Genomic DNA, 8,950 nt, shown 5'->3' with positions numbered 1-8,950 from the left:
GGTCTTCCACAGGAGACCCCTTTGTGCGTTTTCACCGATTCAGAGAGTCAGTCCAAACTCTAGCCGATTGCCTTCTATTTGAGTCGCTTGGGTATTTTAATGGGCTTTGAGCACATTGGTCAATCCTCCTTCAGAGAATCATGAGGCATTTCCCAGAACACTTGCTCCAGAAGAATTACACCACCGACTCCTGGCTACTGTCTGCTAACAGCCAGAACATGGTCAGGAGGTCTGTGTGGGAACCCTCGGTGCGCAGGGGCGGCTCAGAGGCGGGAGCCTGAGGGGTGGGGCAGGGGCCCAGATTGGGGAGTCGGGAGTGCATTAGGTTCCCCCCACCGGGCCCGGACCACAATGCTCTAGGCAGCCATGTTGGCAGTATGTGGGCTGGACCCACCGACAAGCGACTGAGTCCTTGCTGTCGTTCTTTTCCACGTGGGTCGTGGTCCGGCTCTGGCTTCTGGCTGGGGGTGTCCGTGGTGGTACACGTCTCTTTCTCCGTGCCTCTGCGTCTCTGATTTTCACAGCCCCCCCCACCCCCTCCCGCTGCTTTCCACATCCAACTCACCACCCTCATTAGGGAAATAACTTGTTTTCTTTTGCATTCCACTGCCTCCCTCCTTGTTCATTTGAACGTTTTGGAAATCTGTCGGAGGTGACTATGGCAGATGGAGTTGAGGGCTGCAAGAGGAAGAAAAAGTTAAGGGAGTAAATAAGTGTCAAGGAATTCATTGTCTGCTCTCCACCTGTTGTTATTCTGGTCCCAATCAACCTGCTCGCCAGGCTGGAGCCAGCGGCCATCTGGAAACACTGCTCTGTTTATAAACTTGGCATGAAGCAGCACTCCCGGGCCCTGACCTCCCACACGAATCTGGAAACAATTAGAGCAAGATGATAGGCAGGCAGGGAACGCTCCAGGGAGGGAGGAAGGGCGGGAGGAGGAGGAGAGGAGCCTGCAGGGGAGGGGGCAGATGAGGGGTGAGGGGCAGGAGCCCAGGGAGGCAGGCCGGGGTGTTGGGGGGGACAGGGGTACTGGGGTGTCAGAAGCCAGAGCCCCGGTGGGAGGCCTGAGCGGGGGAAGGGAGCTTAGGGGTAGAGGGAGCCAGGTGTGGGGCAGGGAGGGGGCCAGAAGGGGTCATCCTGCAGCAGTGGGGATCAGGCTGTAGGATGGGGGGGAGCCAGAGGTGGGGTGAGGGAACCAGACACCTGAGGTGGGAAGCTGAGGATGGAGAGAAGCGTGGGTGGGGGGGTCCAGGGCGGGTTGAATCTGGGTGGGAGCTGGGGGTCTGGTGGGAGCCCAGAGCGGCCTGGACCCAGTGGGGTCCTGGTGGGAGCCGGGGACGGGAGGGGGAAGCGTGGAGTGGGGAGAGGCCTGGGGATCAGTTTTGGGGAGGCCGGGGTAGCCAGCCCGCCTGGGTTGTGACGACCGGGAGCGGGGCTCCAGCTGTTTGCTTAAGATGTTGGGATTGCTGTGGCACACAGAGTGCCCTGTGCCCCGCGGCCTCAGCCTCACAGGGTGGCCTCCTGTTTCCTGGGACTTCTCAAGAAACAAAACAGGCTAGCGAGGCAAAGAAAATACCGCCGTCTGCCCTTCTCTGTGAACAGAGGGCAAGTATATCGTGGACACGGGGAAGAAAGTCCCTCCTGGTCCCTGTAGAAAAACACTGTGCGGTCTCCAGTCTTTGTTTTGGTTTTGGGAACGCATTCTTGAAAAGCGCTGTTTCACCAAAGGAAGTTTAAGCAACGTTCCAGTTTGCTACAGGAAAGCTACAGAGGGACGCCTCTTCAGGAAGGACGAGACTCGCGGATCCACACACGCTGGCCTCTACGTAGACCGACATCGTCCTTTCCTGTGGCGGGAGTTGATTCAGGTTTCCAGAGTCCGGTATTAGCAAGATGAATGAGCCTCTTCCTTTTTTTTCTCTCTTTCCCCTGCAGTTTTGAAACGTGATTCCTAACTCTGAGTGGATGCTCTTTTCACGCTCAGCTGGGTTCCTAACTCCTGAAATATTAATCTGTGGGAGTTGCCGGCAGACCCATAGTGGGCGCCCATTACCAAGCTCCTGGCTGCCCAAAGGACACTTGATAAGGGGACTTTACTCTGTGCCTGTCTTCCTGGTTCTGGGGGCTCTGGCAGAGCAGCCCTTGCACCCAGAGAAGTGGCCCCTCTCCTGGCCTTTTGTCCTGCCTCTGCAGTGCGGAATCCCCTGGTCTCAGCCTGGAACATTGGCCCCAAGTGCATTTGCTTAGACCTCTGAAAACGAATTCATGAAAGTGGTGTTGTCAGCCAACCCAATCCCAGCGCCCTCTCCAGTTGTGAGTTCATTGACTGCCCCCCCCCCCACCCCAAACAAGGCCTTGTTCTCAACGTTGACTTCCTCTGCATTTTCTTTTTTGCCTAAACACGGTTTCACACTCCTCGCTTCTGCTACACTGCTTAGCACACCAGCAAACTGGTTACAAAACCCAGCACGAGAATGTTTAGGACTGTGGAATATGCACCACGTGGGGATGTGAAAACATAAGCAAGATTTACAAGGCCCGCAGCACCGTCCTGAGAGCGGGCTGGGCTGGGCTGGGCCCGTTGTGTGGCTCTTGCGACTTGGTGGCTGCACCTCAGAGCAGGGCTCCCGAGGGTCCCCGGAGACCTTCAATCTGGTAAGCCAATTTCAGAGCCCGAGTCTGGTTGCAAGTGGATTCATTTGAACTATAATATAAAATATTGTGTTTATTTAACCCCTGTAAGCTGATCTCCTTTGTCGTCGTGAACTGGCTGGGCAGCTAAGAACCCACATTCCTTCCATAGTTAATAAAACTTCATATTTTTCTCTGTATTCATAAATTTAATTACGCTCAGACCCTTTTAATCTATATCGGTTTTTCAAAATTTACCTAGATTAAGAAAACACGAGCCCCTCCCCCTTCCACACGCAACATAATCATAATCTTTGGATTAAAAGGCACAACTTGAGAATTCATTTTGCCAGTTTCGTCAACAAATCATCTTGTATCTTTTTTGATTTTCTGACCTGGAGACGGTAGACATGTAAATTGACTTGGCCATGATTCCTCCCAAGATTTATACTTTAAATGCCTGCATTGTTTAGCCGTATTAAAACAAAACAAAACCACCAAGGGAAGAGCAAAAAAGCTGTTTCTAACTTACTTCACCCATGACTCTTTGTAAATTCTTTGAAGCATTCAGCTTGTATTTGGGATTGGTACATCTTCTCTGAAAGTCAAGAAGGTGAGAGACCTCAGGGATGCCCCTACCCAGAGGAATCTTGGGACGCGAGATCAGTAGTGCTTCCTTGGCCCCTCCCAGGTGCTTTCTGAAAATCAGTGATATTTCTGTAAAGGGTTTTGTGCCTGTTGAGAGACATAAGTGCAATTTATCAGCATCTAGGTACTCTGTGTCCCCAGGCACCCGCGTACAGATGAAAGCTTATCGTCTGGCTCCTGGCAGAAATCCTTCCCAGTGCGACCTCCTTCGCGCGAATCTTCTCTAAACGACATCTGTTCAAATGGTGCTTCAGAACCGTCTTCTCAGGTGTAATGAAGGACACCAAGACTCCCTGTTAATTGAAATGTTTGTCTTCATTTCCAAAGCTTGGCGTTCTCCCCCCTTCCTTACCTGTTTCTTTGGAGCGTTTTTAGAATTCCGTCTGGGCAGACCCATCTGCCAAGCGTCCCCTCCTCTGTTCATATCTTTTGGCCACCATTTGGCTTTGCCCTGATTTGGTCTGTGAGAGAGAAATCTCTGTTTCCACCAAAAGAAAGAAAAGAAATAAAAGCTGAAACAGAATGAAACCTTTATGTATTGCAGCAGATTATTTTTCCCCCTATTTCATCGTTCGTTGAAATTCTTACAAGAACACCACACTCAAGCGTTTGGTCCGAGGAAGGCTTTAAACTAAGAGGCCCCTCGCAGCTTTCCCATCTGGAAGTCAGCTAGCGCTCGGCTCTTTGGAACCCGGGAGAGGAACAGTCGTTCGTTTTCCTTTTCTGCCTCCAAGGAGCGTTGCTGCAGGGAGAGCCACTCCGAAGTGTTCTCCCTTTCCAGTAACGCTCAGGGGCGTACTGTGCATCACAACTCTAAAATCTGCGACCAGGTTTCCATCACAAACCCGGACAACACTCTTTCCCCAGTCTTCTTTGTCTGGAGATACCAGAGGGGAGAAGGGCCGGTGACACGTCAAAACTCACGTGTGTTCTCTGTGTCGACTCCGCTGGCTGTTTAGCTGTAAGATCACTGGACGGAGAAGGATGGCCTTTCAGGCCAATGTGCCGTAGGCCACGTGTTCCCTCCTTAGCCGCCATGTGAGGGCCGTGACCATGTCTTTGACCCGATGGAATGGGTGTTTGCTGGGTCATCTGGCCATGCGCTTAAAACTTCCAAGTGATAATGATAAAAACATGCAGAAGTGTTTGCGTGAGGACGGGTAGGGCTTCACCGCCGTTGAGGTTCAGGACGCACTGCCAGCGCGTGACATGGGACTGTTGGTGACTCTACGAAATGCTCGGCGAACGTGGAGTGCCCTACCAGAGCTATGAACAAGATGCTGACAGAATGATTTGTATCTCTTTGTCTGCCCTTGTGGGCAATACATTTCATGGCCGCCTTATTTGCCACCATATAACCTGTTCCTGCTACACTGCCTGATGAATAAGAGGCATTCTTTGACTATGTGCTCAGTGAATGAATCAATGAACGGTAAGGGGCATTTTCTGCTTTGAGAAATTGGGGAATATCTTACAGCAAAATTAACAGGGAGAGCCCAAGACCGTCCTGGAGGGCTCGTGCATTCAAATAATATTCTTTTTGTCTCCTATCTCTCCCCACCGAGAAGGATTTGCCGCTTAAACACACTTGCTGTCGTTACAATTGCAGTACTAGAAGCACGCTGGTACATCTCCTGGTGTGGAACAGACGTACGGATTCTGTAAAGGGAACAAATCTTCCGGGTGTGTTGTATCGTACTGACTTTTGTGTCCCAGAGGCTTTACGGGCAGAGGAGACACTGGCTTTGGATCCTACGGCAAAACCCCAGACACCTACTGAGCAGCAGACAATTTTTCATTTTTGAATTTCTAAGTCCAATTTCTATTTGGCAACTTAATATGCTTGAAAGCAAATTTTTGCAGAAAGCCTGACAGAGGTGGGACGGGGGAGTGGAGAGGGAGAGGGAGGAGTGGGGAGGGGAAGGGGAGAGGGACAGGGAGAGGTGTCACCTGATTTCTAAATTTCTCAGCACATCAAGTATGAACCCTGGGAGCTTAGAGCCCTGCCCACAGCATACAGAAGGGCATGGTGTGGTGGCACCTCCAGGGAAAAAGAGGGATTTCATCAGGCAGGGAGCAAGCCCGTAGCCCCACCCCTTAGTAGCACTGAAGGCTCCTGGGAAGAAGGAAGAGAGGTTGCAGGCTCACATGTGATGGGTAGTTGGTTGCTTCAGAGACACGCAGATTAGCGCCAGAGAACCTGAAGAACCGAGGGCTAGAAGCACCCCTCCCCTCCCAGAATAGGAGGGTTGCAGCTAATAGGAAAAGCCCACAGCCACGGCCACCTGAGCCTCTACGGCCATGCGGGCTGCTGCCCACCCCACTGTGCCTGGCTGACAGCTTGAGGAAGAGAGAAGGAGTGGGCAAAATCAGAAAGACTCAGCCTGCACCCAGTGAGCCCGATTCGTCCAAAGGGGGATACTTTAAACGGCCCCGAGGGAGATTTAAAATGCTGCAGGTGGGGCTTGCCAGGAAGGTCTGATCGTCACGGTTACCTTGTTCATTCATCTCCTTACCCACCGTTCTGTCCTTAGCACCCGTGTCACTGCAGACGAGTGAGTGGGGCCCCCGAGACGCCCTGCAGGGGCAGAACAAGTGCTCGGGCACCAAGCACAGCTCCTGGCACACAGGAACTCCTCAAGTATAACCAGGTAGGAGTAACCACCTCTAGTACTCATGTAGAAATTCTCAGCACATCTTCTTTGACATGAGAATGGCCTGGACTAGTCCCGAAGTTCTTTTAATCTGGTTATCTACTGATGATTATGCAGAAATACTGGCTCCAAGGAGGCTTCCTTGTTGGATATATGCATGCATACATATTTGTTCTCTCTTCTTCCTATCTCTCCTTCATCAGGCCAGTAACAGTTTGGATTATTTATGTTTCAACTCCAAAATTAAGTAGGGTGGTCACCATGGTGCTTCTGTTTTCACTTTTTATTTTCAACTTTCTGCTTCTAAACTGCAAAGTTTTACAGTGTGCCGCACCTCCTCCTGCTCTCATTTCGTTCTTCTTTTCTCTTCCCAGTTCTGTTCTTCTCTTTTCCCTTCCTCTCCCAACTCCCCACAAAGCCATGCAGTGATCGGCTTCAGTCCTGAGTCCAGGGCTTCTACTTAGAGTCCACAGCTCATGTCACATGCAGTGGTCTTGCCCTAGTCGCTGGGGGAGACGGATCATGAAAAATGGCTCCAATTCTCCATCCCTCCCTAGAAAGGTATCTATACCATATACGGTGTGATATGATAGTTCTCCTGTTGAGAGGTTCATCTGTGTCCCCACTCGTTAAGTCTGGGCCGTGTAGTGATTTCCCTTGGTCAATAGAATGGGATGGAACGTGCCAGTTCCAAGTCTAACTCTCAAGGGGTCTTGTGTGCATCCTCTCTCTATCTTAGAATCCTGCCACCTGTTTGTGAAAAGTCCAGGCTGATGGTCAGAGAACGAGAGGCTGTGAGGAGCCCGACTGAGCCATTCTTGCCAGTGGAGTCTCAGCCGACCTGCGCTGATAACGGGATCATGGGCGAGCCCAAATTAAATCCATGAGCCCTTCCCATGTCGACAGAGCTTCCTGGCCAGTCCACAGACCCACGAGAGACAATAAACAGTTGCTTTCTTAAACCACGAAGTCTTGGGGTGGTTTGTTAGGCAGCAATAGCTAACTGATAGTCAATAGCCATCTTCTGCTGCTACCTCCGAAGGATCGTTTTCTAGTCCTTATAGCAGAGACTTATACAGGTTACCCCAAATCTGTGTCCTTTTTCATCATAAGCATACAGCTGTGCTATATGTTCTCACCTCCATGTGTCCATGTGACTGAGCTCTGGCGAACGGAATACGTGCAGAAGCGATGTGGGGCACTTCCAAGTCTGGAAGTTCCTGGAATCCATTTCCCCCATCTGGCTGAATGGAGAGACACTGAGGAGGGCAGATCCAGAGTATGGAAGACGCAGGGCTTCATGCGTGACCGTGTGGAAGACCGCTACTCACCGGGATCATCTCCCGGTGCGAGTTTTGTGCAAGTGAGACGTTAACCTCAGTCGTGCCAAGTTACTGAGGCCCGGGGTTCATTTGCAGCAGCTGGGGTTGTTCGCTGTCGCCACTGCTCTGCTCCTCTTACCTGGCCTCTCTGTGGCCCTGGGCCATGCTGACCGCCCTCTCTTATGGCATTTTTTTCCCCTGGTTTCCTCGATCTCCTACATTATAATTTTCCCACACATATATCAATGGTTCTCCATTACTTTCAAGACGATAAGGTCCGGAATTCTTAGCATGCCTTTGTCTCTGCTAATGCTTTTGTTTACCTCTCCGCCCTTCTGTCTCACCACCATTGCCTTCTAACTCTGTGCCTTTATATAAACACGTCATGCTCTCGTGTGCTCTGAGGTCTGATATTTGTTCTCTCTCCTGGAAATAGTTTTCCCACTTTTTGCCCTACTAACTTTTGCTACCATTTTGGATCTGGTCTATCATTTGTTCCAAGAATCCTGGGGCCCCATGGCTGGGCGAACAGCCACTGTGGACTGTGAGGGGGTTCTGTGTCTACCCCAATCCTAGGACTTACTGTTGTACCAGAGCTTTGCCTCTCCTCACCAGCGGACTCTATGCGCTGAGCTATTTTAGCCCACCGTGCTCACTATTGCATACGTATCCTAAATGCGCAAACCCACACATGCCATTTAGTCATGCTAATAACCATTGAGTGAGTGCATCAATTAATGAGTTGGGCAAGACTAGGGAAAAAGAGGGCGTGAAATCTAGAAATTAGACTCAGAGTTCAATAATTGGTAATTATGAGAAAGTCAGCTAGAAAAATAATGCTGTTTACTCTATCTTGGAGATCATCTGTACCTGGCCCCTCCGATGATTACTAGGCTATTTACAATTATAGGTACAGAACAGCCTTTTTTTTTCAGAGTGTTTCCTTTTACTATCATTAGTGATGAGAATTGGATTTATTTCACATATTGCAATGCAGAATTTGATGCTTTTATGTGAACATTAAGTGCTCTGTAACACCTCAAACATAGTTCTGTATTAGAATTGGCAGATGAGGGGTTATATAAACTTGTGGCCAGCTGAGACGTTCCCAAAACATTGCTAGTGGAGTAGAGGGAACAAAGGGCATAACATGGGTGTGTGAACTCCTTCTTTGGGATGGCTCAGGCGCGCGTTTGCATATGTTCCTTATTATGGCACTGCCCTTTAACCACAAGGACAACTCAGACACTGGAAGGCTATGTGTGCTGCCCAAGGTCCCACAGCAACTTGGGTGTGATACTGTCTCCGAAAGCAGGTGTAGGTATCTTTCCCTGGGAGCCCGCGCTGACTCCCTGTGCTCCCAGACGTGGAAATGAATCAGAAAGAGCCTCTGGCAACGCGTCAAGATCAACCTGGTGAAGCTGACGACACACACCTGTGAGGTTGCACGTGAGGGAGGATTCGAGGGGACTCCTTTGGTGCGTGTCCGTGGACGAACTCCAGGGAGCAGTGGGGTGTTCTGAATTTGCTTTGGTCGCCATGCTGTTGTGTGAACCTGTCCTGTGTATGGTCCGCCAGCCTTGACTTCTGACCCCGTGAGGAGTGTGTGAAGGATCAGGGAAGAGGTCCAGGGGGCCCTGCTATCGTCTTGCCATGGCTGATGATAATGAGCGCGGCTAAGATCGACCAAGTGCC

General features: G+C 50.7%; 1 long non-coding RNA gene across 1 annotated transcript; it reads left to right on the top strand.

Annotated features, from left to right (window-relative positions):
* Positions 1-1,282: 1,282 nt before the first annotated feature.
* Positions 1,283-7,995, top strand: LOC106982126 (uncharacterized). The gene is made up of 4 exons (XR_001431311.3): positions 1,283-4,711; positions 4,848-4,962; positions 5,814-5,930; positions 6,698-7,995. It is a non-coding gene; the product is annotated as an uncharacterized LOC106982126 (long non-coding RNA).
* Positions 7,996-8,950: the final 955 nt, after the last annotated feature.

The sequence above is a fragment of the Acinonyx jubatus genome, chromosome F2 (genome assembly GCF_027475565.1).
Source record: "Acinonyx jubatus isolate Ajub_Pintada_27869175 chromosome F2, VMU_Ajub_asm_v1.0, whole genome shotgun sequence".
Classification (NCBI taxonomy): domain Eukaryota; kingdom Metazoa; phylum Chordata; class Mammalia; order Carnivora; family Felidae; genus Acinonyx; species Acinonyx jubatus.
This window is presented reverse-complemented; position numbering and strand designations above follow the sequence as displayed.